The sequence below is a fragment of the Gracilinanus agilis genome, chromosome 1 (assembly GCF_016433145.1).
Source record: "Gracilinanus agilis isolate LMUSP501 chromosome 1, AgileGrace, whole genome shotgun sequence".
Taxonomy (NCBI): Eukaryota; Metazoa; Chordata; class Mammalia; order Didelphimorphia; family Didelphidae; genus Gracilinanus; species Gracilinanus agilis.
Window position 1 is genome coordinate 336,856,086 of NC_058130.1, and position 16,076 is coordinate 336,872,161.

Genomic DNA, 16,076 nt, shown 5'->3' on the forward strand with positions numbered 1-16,076 from the left:
AAGCTTGAAAAACTAGACCATGAATATTTGGTGATTATTTTTTCCCTTGGGGGTCTGAATAGGAGTAAGCCGCTATTGTGACCCAGTCTGAACTCCAATCCCAGGGGCACCACACTTCAAGCAAACCTAATAAATGTAAATCTAGATTGTGAAGAGGATGACCAGGTGAGAAGTAGCTAGGTGGTACAGTGGACAGAATCTTGGCCTTGGAATCAGGAAGGTTCATTTTCATCAGTTCAAATCTGGCCTCAAACATTTACTAGCTTTATGACTCTGGGCAAGTCACTTAACTCTGTTTGCCTCAGTTTCTTCATTTATAAAATGAGCTGGAAAAGGAAATGGGCAAACCATTCTGGGATCCAAGAAAAGCCCAGATGGGATCACGAGAGTTGGACATGACTGAAAATGACTAAACAACAACAAATAAATGAGGTGGCAAATTTTCACCTCGTTGAAGTATTCATTATAGGATTTTTTTTTCTTTTTTTAAATAAATAACCCTTACCTTCTGTCTTAGAATCAGTACTATGTATTGGTGTGGTGAGAAGAATGGTGAGGGCTAGCCAATGGGGGTTAAGTGACTTGCCCAGGGTCACACAGCTGGAAAGTGTCTAAGGTCAAATATGAACCCAGGACCTCCCGTCTCTGGGCCTGGTTCTCAATCCACTGAGCTACCCAGCTGCCCCTAATCATAGGATTTCTTTAAAAAGCATGTTGGAATGGGGGGAGGGCAGCTAGTCTGGCACTTTACACGATGTGCCACCTAGCAACCCCACCTATATACTTAGCTCCCCTTTAGAATTTATGTTCTTTGAAAATATTTTTGCATGTTTGTCTTTCTTTATGTCCCTAGTAGAGTGGCTAGCACATAATGAGCAATTAAATACATGCTTATTGCTTGACTACACACACTAACATATACGTATACACGTGCACACATACATAAAAAGCATATACATGTATTGTCGTTCAGTTGTTTCGGTCACATGCAGTTCTTCATGACCCCATTTGGGATTTTCTTGGCAAAGATATTGGGGTAATTTGCCATTTGTTTCTCTAGTTCATTTCACAAATGAGGAAACTGAGATAAACAGGGTTCAATGACTTTCCCAGGGTCACATAGCTAGTAAATGTCTGAGGCCAGATTTGAACTTAGGGTGATAAATATTTTGGACTTTAGACCCCATGCTCTAACCACTCACTGTACCATTTAGCTGTATATATCTATATCTATGTTTATATCTATATTCCTTTATCTCTCTCTATCTATATTTACCATCTCTCCTTCCTTCCTTCCTTCCTTCATTCCTTCCTTCCTTCCTTCCTTCCTTCCTTCCTTCCTTCCTTCCTTTTCCTTTCTTTCTTTCTTTTTTTCTTTCTCTCTCTCTCTCTCTTTCTTTCTTTCATCTATATCTTTAGCTATCTATTGATCTATCAATCAATTGATCCATCCATCATCTATCTATCAATTGATCCATCCATCCATCTAACTATCATACATCTATCTATCTATCTCTCTACCCATCCATCCATCCATCCGTCTATATATAAGCATATAATATATACATGCATACATACGTGTACAAAACATATATGGCTAGGTGGTATATATGTGTGTATACAAATGCACATGTGTATATTTATCTATGTATATGTGTGCATACCCACATGCCTATATACATGCTTACATATACATTTTTTATGCCTCATGCTTACCATTAGGCACTCTTTCTCTGGGAACAAGAAATAGATACATTTGTGTAGTATAATTCTAGTATGTGTTGTCTCTAAGCCCTATAGCAGTTGTGACTCTGAACCAGCACATATATATGAGGACCCTCACACTCAGCATAGCAGAAAGAAAGACCTTAATACTGCAGACTTTAGAGCTGTAAACATCCTCCAAACTTCAAGAAGCTTCTCCCCTGTACAACATGCTTGACTCTGGTCACAGATTTGGTTCACTACTTTATCTAGACTAATTACATCCAAGATGCACCACCTTCTTCTCACTCTGGTTCCCATAAACAGTCTGGGGAAAATGCCATCCCCGTCATGCTTCTCACAACTCCAGGACTGGAGGAGGATCCCAGGTAGTCCTATTCCAGTTACTAAAAAGAGTTAGCATTTATATAGCACAGTGATGGCAAACCTTTTAGAGATTGCGTGCTGTGCCCCATCCCTACTGTGTGCCATGCCCTTCCCCACCACTGCTTGTTGGGGGCTGATTTCTTTCCCCTTTTACCCCAGACAGGGGAGAGAGAAAGGGAGGGGAGTGGCCTGGGTGTCTGGGTGCTCCACTCAGGGGAGGGAATAAGCATTTCCACTGGGCTTCTGGGCAAAGGGGTGGATAGGTATGGTGGAGAAGGGGAATGGAGAAGCTCTGAGGAGCCCCCCTGCCTGTTTAGTAACTAACTCTGGCAGGCAATGTGTGCCCACAGAAAGGTCTCTGTGTGCCATCTTTGGTACACGTGCCTTAGGTTCACCATCACAGACACAGCACTTTAAGATGTTCTTTACAAATATTATATAGTATAGTTCTTTTATTTATGTTTATTATATTATTTTTATATTTGTTATATAGTATAAAGTTCTTTACCAATATTATCTCATAATTTCTACAACTTTGTAAGGTGGGTGCCATTATGATCTCCATTTTGCAGATGAGGAAACTAAAGTTGAGAAATTAAGTGATTCATCCAAGGAGAATTAGAATTCAAGTCTTCTTCATGTCAAGTGCAGCACTCTCTCCAGTGAACCACCTAACTGCCAGTATCTTCCCAAACTGAGCAGGGGCCCACCTATACTGTCTTCTACCCACAGTTCTTCTGTAGCATCCCATACTGCTGCCCATGCTGCCAGATACCAAAGGCATTCATTAAGAGAAGACAGAGAAAGAAGAAGAATTTGTTGTGCTAAGCAATAATTACCACAAGTGCTAGTGTTAGGACAAGAATACTTCTATATCTAGGAAGCTTGAAAAATAAACTGTTATGTTTTATAAAGAGCCTTTCCTCTTTCAGTCACCTAGAAGCTCAACTGGCCTGGGAAAAGTTTTCCAGGAACCACATCCAGAAAAATTCTATTTGAGCTTCATCTCAGTCTTTGGAAGCTGTCATCTGGCGTTTTGGGTACACTGCCCAAATGCTTTCATATCTGCTTAACAGTCTCTTGACTTTTGATATTGTGCCCATTTTGCACCCAAGCCTCCACTAATTCACTGACTGCTGTTTGACAGGGCCTTTTTATTTATTTTTAGGAAAATAGAAATGTCACCTTTTCCATGATTGAGATTCACAGGTTTTTCCTCTGCAATGGAGAAAGTGGCTCCTTCTGCCTACAAGAAAAGAAATAGCCATGAATACCCCGATGTAAGAGAAGTCTTTAGGTAAAGAAACTAGTAGACATGAAAACATCTTACCAGAGGTAATCATCCTAGATTTGGAGTAGGAAGGGACCATAGAGATCATGGAGTCCAATCCTTCTCATTTTACAAATAAGGAAACTAGCCACACAACCCAAAACTCTACTAAATGATGTGTCGAATCACAGAGGCAGAAGGTAGCAGAACTGAGATTCCAATGCAGACTCTCTGGCTCTAAATCCAGCACCACTTCCAGGGAGGAACAACTGAGTGGAACAGGCTGGGAGAGTGAGATGATAAACTAGACTTTTTTGGGGGGACTTTATTTATTTATTTAACCAATTATATGTAATAACAAATTCCCATGTATTTTTTTTAAACCCTTGTACTTTCGGTGTATTGTCTCATAGGTGGAAGATTGGTAAGGGTGGGCAATGGGGGTCAAGTGACTTGCCCAGGGTCACACAGCTGGGAAGTGGCTGAGGCTGGGTTTGAACCTAAGACCTCCTGTCTCTAGGCCTGACTCTCACTCCACTGAGCTACCCAGCTGCCCTCCCATGTATTTTTCTGAATTTACATGATCCAAATTGTCTCCCTTCCTCCCTTTCCTGCCCCTTTTCAGTGCTGACAAACAATTTAATCTGGGTTATACATGTATTATCATGCAAAACCTATTTCCATATTCTTCATTTCTGCAAGAGAATAATCCTATAAAGCCAAAACTTTAAAACAAAAACCCAAATAAATGAGTGAAAAATGGTATGTTTTCATCTGCATTCCAACTCCAAAAGTTCTTTCTCTGAAGGTAGATAGCATTCTTTTTCATAAGTCTCTCAGAATTGTCCTGGATCAACACAGAAGAAAAGCAACTGCTTGAACACATGGGTTGAGGCGGACATGATTAGGGATGTAGACTCTAAATGATCACCCCAGTGCACTATCAACAATTTGGAAAAGGGTCTTGATCAATGACACATGTTAAAACCAGTGGAAATGTGCATCAGCTATGGGGGGTGGGAAGTCGGGGGGTGAAGGGGAAAGTAAGAGCATGAATCACTTAACCATGTTAACTTTTCTAAAAAATAAAAATTATTAAATGAAAAAAAAAAAAAGAATTGTCCTGTATCATTGTATTGCTGAGAGTAGCTAAATCTTTCACAGTGGATCATTACACAATATTGCTGTTACTGTGTACAATGTTTTCCTGTTTCTTTTTATTTCACTCTGCATGAGATCATGTTGGTCTTTCCACCTCTTTTTGAAATCATCTTGTTCATCATTCCTTACAGCACGGTAGTATTCCATCGCCATCATATACCACAGTTTGTTTAGCCATTTCCCTATAAATGGACAGCCCTTCAATTTTCAATTCTTTGCCACCACAAAAAAAGCAGCTATAAATATTTTTGTACAAGTGTTATATTTAGAATAAGTAAAGACTGAGAGAAAAAGGAGAAGTAATATTTTAATCATGGCCATTGTTGGTAGAATAAATTTGGAACCCCCAGAAATTCTAAATAACACACAAGTAGGTCCTTCCCACCCTCCTCCCACTTTTTAAAAATCTCTTTGGGACATAGATATAGTAGTGGTATTTACTGGATCAAAAGGCATGCATTTTTATATGCTTTGGGCATAGTTCCAAATTGCCCTCCAGAATGGCTGGATCAGTTCACAACTCCAACATTAGTGTTCCTCTTTTGCCACATCCTCTCCAACATTTATCATTTTCCTTTATTGTCATATTGGCCAATCTGATGGGTGTGAATTGGTACCTCAGAGGCATTTTATTTTGCATTTCTCTAATCAAGAGGGATTTAGAACACTTTTTCATATGGTTATTAACAACTTTGATTTCTTCATCTGAAAACTGTCTATTCATATCCCTTGACCATTTGTTAGTTGAGGAATGACTTATATTTTTATACATTTGAATTAGTTCTTTATATATTTGAGAAGTTAGACCTTTTTCAGAGAAATTTATTATAAAATTTTCCCCCCAGTTTGTTGTTTCCCTTCTAATCTTGGTTACATTGGTTTTGTTTGTACAACCTCTTTTTAATTTAATATACTCAAATTATTCATTTTTCATATTGTAATGATCTCTCTCTTGTTTGGTCATAAATTCTTTTCTTCTCCATCTGACAGGTAGACTATTCTATGTTCCCCAAATTAACTTGTAATGTCATCCTTTATGTCAAAATCATATACCCATTTTAATCTTACTTGGGATAGGGTGTGAGATATTGATCTATACCTAATTTTTGCCATACTGTTTTCCAATTTTCCCAACAGTTTTTGTCAAAAGAGTTCTTGACTTTTTTGTTTCTTGTTTTTGTTTTTTCCTTTTCCTTCTTATTTTCACACACACACACACACACACAAGATCTGAATTGAGTCCCATACTCACTTAAAACTTTTTCTCCCCTTGTCCCTTTTCCATGACCTGTGGAGATAACAGCTGGATGCTTTATGTAGGACCACTTGGTCTATATTTAAAATTTCTTTTATGTTTAATGAAATTGGCAATCAATAAATTGAATTGATCATTGCTATATGAATGTGGTGGGTAATAGATTTTGGTACCCTAGCTTAAATTCCGAATTTAGTCAGTGCTGTTGCAAAAAGTCTTATTGGCTCCAAAATTGTAGGAAGGCAAATAAATGCCACAATCATTTGCAAGCTGGATATTCTCTGGTGGCCAATGGGGTGGGGGTGGCGATGCAGAAATTTTTTACAAAGGCCATTTCACTCAAGGTGTTGGAACAATTCTAATGGGACCACATGGCAAGAGGTTTGAATAGTGTGAACAATTCTAATGGGACCACATGGCAAGAGCTTTGAATAGTGTGACATCTGTTGGACAATTTAGATATTACATGCCCTCTTTGGAAAATTCGTATAGTAACACATCACTTTTTTTGTAGCATATGAAGTAACTATGAACCACTACTGCTACCCAGTAACCCCAGTGTCCCAAGCTCACATGCAGCCCACAAGTGTTCCATGAAACTCCCACTAAGGTTTATCTTGTTTTTAGCACTGCAGAGAACATAAAGATCAGTATGCCTGGTCCCAGCCCTCATGGGCCTTATAGTATCAGAGAAAGGAATATTTGGTTAGATCTAAGTGACCCTTAGAATAAGGTGGTCCTTGAGATTACATCAGGAAATAACTGCTTGTATCTCCAAGCCATGACTTTTGTTGACAGTCTCCCTGACAGAAATAGCAAACATTAGTGCTCTATGGTACAAGGTAGGCAGGAGAGGATTTCAGAGACTTATTGAATTACCTGGGTTTGGGGATGAATTCTGTGGGTTGGCATGCTTCAACACTGATCAGGAAGTGCTGCCCACACCCTTGTCTGAAAGGAAGTCCTGGAATAAAATAATGACATGAAAAGCCCTTGTTTTTTTGTTTGTACAAATGATTACTCTTGATATTCAAGGTTGATGGTTTTCAGAGTGTTCGTTTGGGGCAACCCAAGAAAGTCAATAATGGGAGGGCATCAGAAATGGGCATGACTCTCAAGAAACACTAATTAAGGAAGGGTTTTTGGTTCCAATTAATAGCATCCTGAATGACTAAAGATGAGATTAGAGCTTAGGAATGTTTTGCTTTGTCCTGTAGGCTTAGAATTTCTTTATTTTCACAAAGAAAACTCAGCAAGTATGAACAGGTTGGGGAGAAAGGGTGAAAACCAGTTCCTTTAATAAGCTGTTATATCAAGCACTGGTAACAAGATAGTAGGGCAATAGAACATGATTCCAGATTGTCCTGGTTTCAGTAGGCAGGTCAGAGGATCATGATCATAGATTTACTGCTAAAAGAGACTTTACAAACCACCTAGTCCAATCTCCACATTTTACAGATAAGAAAATTGAAGCCTGGAGAGGTTAAGTCACTCTTCCAGCATAGTAAATAGCAGAGTCAAAATTTGAACCCAGATCCAGATGCTGCTGGACTGAGCCTTTATCAGCTATCTAGACAGCTCTACGGTCTGGGATTCCTGTCCTGATTATTTCACTAATAGGTTTCAGAGAGGGCCAGAGGCTGGAACTGAGACCCTGGATTTTGAGCCACAGCTCTGCAGCTTGCTTCCAAAATTGATCCTTGTTCTTTAGTCAACTTTGGACCTGCCATCTCTCCTCATCCTGGAGACCCTAGATAGTCTGCCCTCATTCTGTCCCAATTCTATGACTGAGTGGTAAACCACATCACTGCCATTTGGCACCTCTTCCTGCATCCTTTCTTGCCCTGGGATATGGTCTTTTTTTCTGTCCCAGTTCTTGTGCAGGAATGTTCTGCATTTGGTTATTCCTGGTTAGACTCTGTTCTCAGTATCTGCAGACCTTTCTGTCTGGAAAAACGACTTGCTGGTTTTTTTCTTAGATTTTATGATTTCAACTCTCTAAATCTATTTGTATATATTGTCAGGGAAAGCTCAGTTACTCCTCTGCCATCTTGTCTCCAACTCTCCATTCCTTCAACTGAACATTTTGTGAAATGCTCTCAAGTCCTCTTACTATCTTACTTTACCTCTAGTTTACCTATTTAAAAAAATAATCCTTATCTTCCATCTTAGAATCAATACTGTATATTGGTTCCAAGGCAGAGGAGCAGTAAGGGATAGGCAATGGGGGTTAAGTAACTTGCCCAGAATCACAGAACTAGTAAATGTCTGAGGCCAGATTTGAACTCAGGTATTCCTGACTCTAGGCCTAGCGCTCTATCCAGAGTCATCTAGCTGTCACTAGCTTATCTATGATTTCCCTTAAATGTTGCTCTCAGAAACAAGCATAGTGATCTAGATATGGTTTGATCAGGGGCAGACTATATCTAAACACTTTTCCTATTGTATGTATAGTCTATGCTTCTTTTAATGCAGCCTAGGCTAGCTACTAAAACCACCATTTCTCTCTCTCTCTCTCTCTTTCTCTCTCTCTCTCTCTCTCTCACTTTCTCTCTCTCTCTCACTTTCTCTCTCTCTCTCTCTCTCTCTCACTTTCTCTCTCTCTCTCACTTTCTCTCTCTCTCTCTCTCTCTCTCNTCTCTCTCTCTCTCTCTCTCTCTCTCTCTCATCGTCATCATCATCATCTTTCTCTCTTTGTCTCTATCTCTGTCTCTTTCTCCTCTCTCTCTTTGTCTCTCTCCATCTCTTTCTCTCTCTGTCTGTCTGTCTCTTTCTCACTCTCCCTCCCTCTCCATCTTTCTCTCTGTCTCTCCATCTCTCTCCATCTCTCTGTCTCTGTCTTTCTGTCTCTGTCTCTCTGCCTCTGTCTCTCTTTCTCTTCCTCTCCCTCTCTCTTTCTGACTGATGAAAGATTTTGCCAAAGAGCTTATTTAGGTAAAGGCAGATGAACAAAGGGTCTTTCTCAATTTCAGACATGTAATGACTTCTGCCTGCACCCAGCCCATAAATCCTTTATTTGCCATTGTGTGTTGTACAACACCCAAAAGCTAAATTATTACTCACCTCCTGTGGAAGCTCCAGGAGCTGAGCTGAGTACCAAAGAATTGACTTTCACATAAAAAGTACTACTTTGGCCTAGCTCAAAGTGACTTCTCCTCAGGTCACAGCTGTGATGCAGAGACTCCCTCCTCCCCATATGGATAGCCTGCTCTTCAGGAATGACTTGGGGTCTCCCTCTGTTGTTAAAAGTTTAAGTACTCTGGCAATTATTTTTCTTTTGCTTTAATACTTTTCTTTTTTTGGTCCTATGTTATGGCTTTTCTTGTCATGGTGTTCCCCATGACCCCTGAACTTTGGCTCCAGCTCTCCATTGTGGCAAACTTCTTCAATCTCGCACGGGTAAAGATTTTTCTTTTGGAACAAAAGTAAAGGATTTTATATTCACATCTACGTTCAACCTCAAATAGTATAAATGATGAATGTCATGAAATGGTCACAATAATGGAATTTACACTATTCATAATTCTAATTATATGTTAGTTATTGTTGGTTATGGCACCCCAGAGAACAATGATTTGAGTACAATATATACAATAAATAAAATAAAAACAATAAAAGCAATATACAATAAATGAGCTTTGGCTTCAATTTAAAATTCCCTTCAGCATTATTGTGGTCAAGTCATTTTCAGTTGTGTCCAACTCTCTGATCCCATTTGGGGTTTTCTCCACAAAGATTCCAGAATGGTTTGCCATTTTCTCCTCCAGTTCATTTTATAGATGAGGAACTGAGACAAATAGGGTGAAGTGGCTTGTCCAGGATCACACAGCTATGTCTGAGGCCATATCTGAACCCAAGTCTTCTCATTTCTAGGCCTGAGTATTTATCCATGGGGTCATCTAGTTGCCCCTCTGCTTCAGTAAACATTATACAATTGAACTCAATTTTCAAAGCATTTAAATCAACCAGTGCCTGCAATGAAAGTTTCTTCATTAACCACTTCCTTTCCATTTTCTTTTATTACCTTACTTGAGGCTTGTCTGAATGGCTGCTTGGCAAACAGGAATGCATTTTTGATCATAATCTTTAAAGCACACAGGTGAAAGAGGCTGAATTTCTATCCTTGTAACACGCCTTTTTCTTGTAGTTGTTTGTAAACTATAAGGAACTGGTGCAACTTTGCCTTTTTTAAAATTTTGCTTTTGAGTTTTATAATATTATACACATAGATTCTGGCATCCTAACATCACCTATTTCAAATTGATTATGACCACACTCATGCTGTTTAGCCATGACACCTTTTTGTTCTAATGTAATAACAAGCTGCTTCTTCCTCTTCCTCTTTTTCCTCTTCTTCTTTTCTACATGAAGTATTCTTCCTTTTGTCCATTTATTCAGATATCTCTTTAAAAACATTGCTAGGGGGGCAGCTGGTTAGCTCAGTGGATTGAGAGTCAGGCCTACAGACAGGAGGTCCTAGTTTCAGATCCGGCCTCAGACACTTCCCAGCTATGTGACCCTGGGCAGGTCACTTGGCCCCCATTGCCCACCCTTACCACTCTTCCACCTAGGAGTCAATACACAGAAGTTAAGGGTTTAAAAATGTAAAAAACAAAAACAAAAACAAACAAAAAAAACCCCAACATTGCTAGGTAGCAAGGGGTTAGGTTATAAAAACCCTTGAATTAAACAGAGCATATTATATTTGATCCTGGAGTAGATAAGGAGTCCACTGGACTTTGAGTAGGGGGTGATATGGTTGACCCTGTGCTTAATAAAAATCACTATGGGGGCTGAATGGAGGCTGGATTGGAATGGGAAGAGACCTGAGGCATGCAGACCCACCAGCAGGCTTTTGCAATAGTTTAGGCATGAGGTGATGAGAATCTGCATTAGAATGGTGGCAATGTCAGAGGAGACAAGGGGGCCTTAGCAACAGATTGGATATGGCAGGGTGAGAGATAGTGAGAAAGTGAGAATGACACCTTGGTTGTGAGCCTGAGGGACTAGGAAGATGCTATTCACCTTTACAGTAATAGGGAAGATAGGAGGTGGGGAGATTTCTTTACTTACTTTAACCCTCACCTTTTGTCATAGGATTAGTAAAGGCTAGGCAAAGGATCACTCAGTGGTGGAGAGAATTTAGAGGGAAAGATAATAAGTTTGGTTTGGGGTATGTTGAATTGAAGATGTCTCCTGGACATCCAGTTCAAGATGTCAGAAAGGCAACTGGAGATTGAAGATTAATAGGCATTTTGGAACAGGTTAGATAGATTTGAGAATCACTGGCATAGATGGTCATAAGCACAGATGGTTGCAGTAGGTAACTAAATCCACGGGAGCTGATGAGATCACCAAATGGAGTAGTATAGAGGGAGAAGAAGAGAATCCCAGAAGATATCTGTACTCAGAGGGTGTGATCTGGATAAGTATCCAGCAAAGGAGACTGAAAAAGAGCAATCAGAGAGGCAGGAAGAGAACCAGGAGAAAGTGGTGTCCTAGAGAGAAGAGAGCATCAAGAAGGAGAGGGTGACTAGTATTGTCAGAGGCTACAGAGAGGACAAGGAAAATGAGAATTGAGAAAAGGATTTGGAAATTAAGAGAGCATTGGTAATTGAGGAGAGTGGTATCAATTGAATGATGAGATCAGAAGCTGGATATTAAGAGGTTAAGAGAGAAAGAGGAGAGAAAATGGAGGCACCTTTTCAAAGAGTTTAGTCACAAAGAGCAGGAAAGAAGACCTCAGATTCTTCCTAGATTTGTGATACTGGACAAGTTACTTAATCTCTGTTGCCTAGCCCTTACCACTTTTCTGCATTAGAACCAGAACACAGTCTTGATTCTAAGATGGAAGTTGAGGGTTTAAAAAAAAATTGCAGATGAGATATGCGATGATAATTACTAGGGATGAAAGGATCACATGAGGATTTTCTGAGGATGGAGGCGACATGGTTTGTAGGTAGTAGGGAAGGAGCCTGAAGAAAGGGAGAGATAATGATAAAATAAATGATAGAGTGGGGATGACAGTGGAGACAATATGTTGGAGAAGATGAAATAAAACAAGGATCACTTGTGCAGGCAGAGGGGTTAGCCTTGGTAAAGAGTAAGGCCACTACATCACATGAGACAAGGGTGAAGGAGGAGAGTATGGCAGAAGGTGCCTGAGTGAGGGGAGATGGGGAAAGGAGGGAGAGCAGACAGAATAAGGGAAGGAAGGCTATGGCAGGTTTGAGGAGGGAATGAAAAGGTATAGAGAGCCACTTTGGAGAGTGGGATGGTGAATTGATGAAGTATGTGCTGATGAAGTTGATGAAGTACAGTAGGATTGCTGAAGCAGCAATGAGGGCCCAGTTGAAGTTTGTAATGGACCCAGTCAGAACATTTGCATGATTTTCTTTACCTTGTTTAGTGGCATGTGTGTAAGAATAAAGGGAGCAAATGGTGGGAGTGATCCAAGACTTTGGCTTGGCAGGACATAGTCAGTGAAAAGATCAGGAGCCCAGAAACTCAAGATTCAAACTGATTAAAATTGATTCATCAAGATGAGGAAAAGAGGAGAGAGAGGCTAGTGCAAGGGAGGTGACCTAGGAAAGAATTGGGAGGTCAAGCAGAACAGCTAGACAAAATGTAAAGTAATACTAATACAATGTAAGAAATTATGAAATTTGAGAATTATTGGCATAGATGATCATAAGGATAGATGGTTGTAGTTGGTAATTAAACCCTGATGAGATCACCAGTTGAAGCAGTAGAGGAAGAAGAGAGTAACCTAGAAAAAGAAGAAAGGAGGCAGAAGGTAGCACTGTGGATAAAGCATTAGGCCTTGAGTAAGGAGGACCTGCATTCAAAACTGGCCTCAGATACTTCCTAGCTGTATGTGATCCTGGGCAAATTACTTAACTCCTGTTTGTTTAGTCCTTGTCCTTCTGTCCTAGAGTTGATACCAAAACAGAAGGCAAGGGTTTTTATTTTTTAAAAAGAAAAACAATTATGAAAGGAATAGATTCAAGACCTGGGAGGACTCATATGACCTGATGTAGACTAAAATGAGCAGATCGAGGAGAATAATTTATATGATGATCACAATATTGTAAAGAATAAGAACTAGGAAAGACTCAAGAACTCTGGTCAATGTAACAGACAATCACAAAACTGATAATAACACCATTTGCTCCTCTGAATTTACCAATGAAAAATAAAATGTGAAGTAGATTCCAAGAAATTTATTTCAGATGCTCTGTAGCAGGGCTACATGCTTGCTTTGTTTGCTACTTTACCCTGAGACCCTTCACATTTTACAGCTGAGAATGAAGGCTCAGAGATGTTAGTGCTCTACAGTAGTCCAGAGCTCATATCCATGATGCCATGCTACCTCTAGGAGAACTGGTTCAAATTATTATTGAATTGAAATAAATTTAATTCCCTCCTTTCATAGATGAAGAAACTGATATCTGGAGAGAAGAGATGACTTGTAGCTAGTTGGCATCAGGGCCAGGACAAGACCCTTGATCTCACTCTTAATCTGCCCTCTTTCTCTGGCATCTACAAAATAAAGATTATACCTAGACTAGTGATGCCACCAATTCAGGGGACTCCTAGTGTGGAAATTAATTCCACTGGTACAGAAAAAAGACAACACTGATTTGTAGTCTTAGTGATGGCTTTTGGCACTGGCAGATGAAGTTGTCTAACTAGAGTTGCACAGTTAGTTCATGGAATTGAATCCAGGTCTTCATCACTCTAAGGCTGGCCCTTTATCCACTATGCCACACTGCATTTCACAAATAATATAATCTAATAATGCAAAATGGATATATGATCAGTGTTCTCAGTTATATATAATCATATGTAATTTCTGTAATTCTTATATTTTTAAAAGATCCATCTAAAGAGTAAACTCTTCTGAGAAAGAGAAGAAGAGGGAGGGGGACAAAGATGAGAAGGAGGAGAAAAAGGAAAGAAGAAAAGGAGAGGAAAGAGGAGAGGAGGAGGAGAAGAACTCTTAAGAAAATTCCCAGTGGTAGTACTTCCACAAGATTTTATTTTGCTATACTTTCTTCCATTCCTTCCACTTCTATTCAACTCAAAAGATGTCATGTTTTCACAAACATTTATTTTTATAAATAAAGCATCACTTCATAGTTATAAACCTATTCAGTGTCAACTATAATCATTACTGCCAGTCGAATCTTTTACTTTATATACAGAAAATATGACAGAAAGAGATAAAATGTATGTAATTCTATATATGAAAAAAAACCTTATTTATGGGCAGCTAGGTGGCACAGTGGGTAGAGTGCCAGGCATGGAATCAGGAGAACCTGGGTTCAAATGTCAACTTGGAAACTTCCCAGCTGTGTGACCCTGGGCAAGTCACAACCTCAATTTCCTAGCTCTTGTTCTTCTTTCTGCCTTAGAGTTGTTACTATCAGAAAGTAATGGTTTAAAAATAAAAACCTTGTGCATTTGTATATGTTCAAAAGGAAAATATATTGCAGTTGAAACTGAACAGATATTTTCTAGATAGCCAATAAGAAGAGCAAAAGACATTTTAAACAGTTTCAATGATGGGAAATATAATATTACTTTTTTAAAAAGTGTCTTTGTTGTATCTGTTACTTTTTTCCTCAAAGTAAAACAGATTATTATTTATACAGTCTATTGACAATATTTTTAAAACTTCAAGAATATTATTAATATGTTTAAAATAGAACCACAATATATTTACCCCTTTACTCAGCTCTCTAGGCTCCAGCTTCCTTCACAACGAGCAGCTTCATGGTGAATTATGCAGTTCAGTTGGTGGAGTGATTGATCTCACCACCTCTTTAAGACACCTGTTAGCTTACCACTGAGGTGATGAAAGAAGTAGAATCGCAAGTAACAAAGGCTAGGAACAGTTGCATTCTACCCAAGCTCTTCCCATTTGAGTTTATCATCTCTGGCGGGAGCTCCTCCCCCTTAGTTGTCTGTTTGTCCTAGCAACTAGATCTCTAAAAGAATCATTCAGTTACTTCTAGGTCGTGTTTGAGCCTCAGTGACCCCATTTGGGGGTTCCTTGGCAAAGATACTGGAGTGGTTGGCCATTTCCTTCTCCAGCTCATTTTACAGATGAGGAAACTGAGGCCAATCAGGTGAAGTGACTTGCTCAGGGTCCCTCCCACAGCTAGTGTTTGAACTCAGGAAGATGACTTCAGCAAGTTGAGTCCTCCTAACTCAAGGCACAACACTTTATCTACTGCCCTAAAAAGAATAACCATAGAAGCAGAAAAACTTTGTAGCATTTCACTTCAAAATATTTCAAGAATCTGTCATGTCATTGGTGTGAAAGTTTTAACAAATATTGTGAATAAGCAGAAAGATCTTGAGAATTGTTGTGGCCAAAGAATTCACTTCTGTGCAACTGGTTTGGGGGATGAACTTCTCCAAGCTCAGTTAGGATGGTCAATCAATCAACAAACATTTATTTTATTATGTGCCTGCTATGGACCAGACACTATGCTAAGTGTGGGTGATACTAAGTTCTAATTGGGGAGACAACGAGGACATATAAAGGTACTAATAAGATACTTGCAAAGGAAATACAAGGTAACCTTAGTGGGAGGCAGCTGGGTGGCTCAGTGGATTGAGAGCCAGACCTAGAGATGGAAGGATCCAGTTCAAATGTGACCTCAGATACTTCTCAGCTGACCCTGGGCAAGTCACTTAACCCCCATTGCTTAGCCTGTGACAATCTTCTGTCTTAGAATTGACGCTAAGGCAGAAGGCAAGGGTTAAAAAAAAAGAGCTTTTCATGTCTGACAGAGTTTATATTTGATCCTATAGATCAGTGATTCCCAAAGTGGGTGCCACCGTCCCCTGGTGGGTGCTGCAGCGATCCAGGAAGGCAGTGATGGCCACAGGTGCATTTATCTTTCCTATTAATTGCTATTAAAATAAAAAAAAGTTAATTTCCAGGGGCACTAAGAAATATTTTTTCTGGAAAGGGGGTGCTAGGCCAAAAAAGTTTGGGAACCACTGCTCTAGATAATAGAAAACTAGATTTTTATTGAGTCAGGATATACAAAGGTTGCACTTTAGGAAAACCACTCTGGCAGTGGTGTGAAGGAAGAGAGGTCTTCAGGGAGATGTCAACTCATTGCTTGGGCCTTTGGGGATTATAAACTCCTTCACTGCTTCTGGACACATAGTGGTAAGCTGCAGAAAGGCCTTGGCATGGAAACTTGGGAAAGTAGCGGTGGGAGATGATGCTTGTTAGAAAAAAACTTGCTAAGTTAGAAAAATAAACAGCATCTAGTC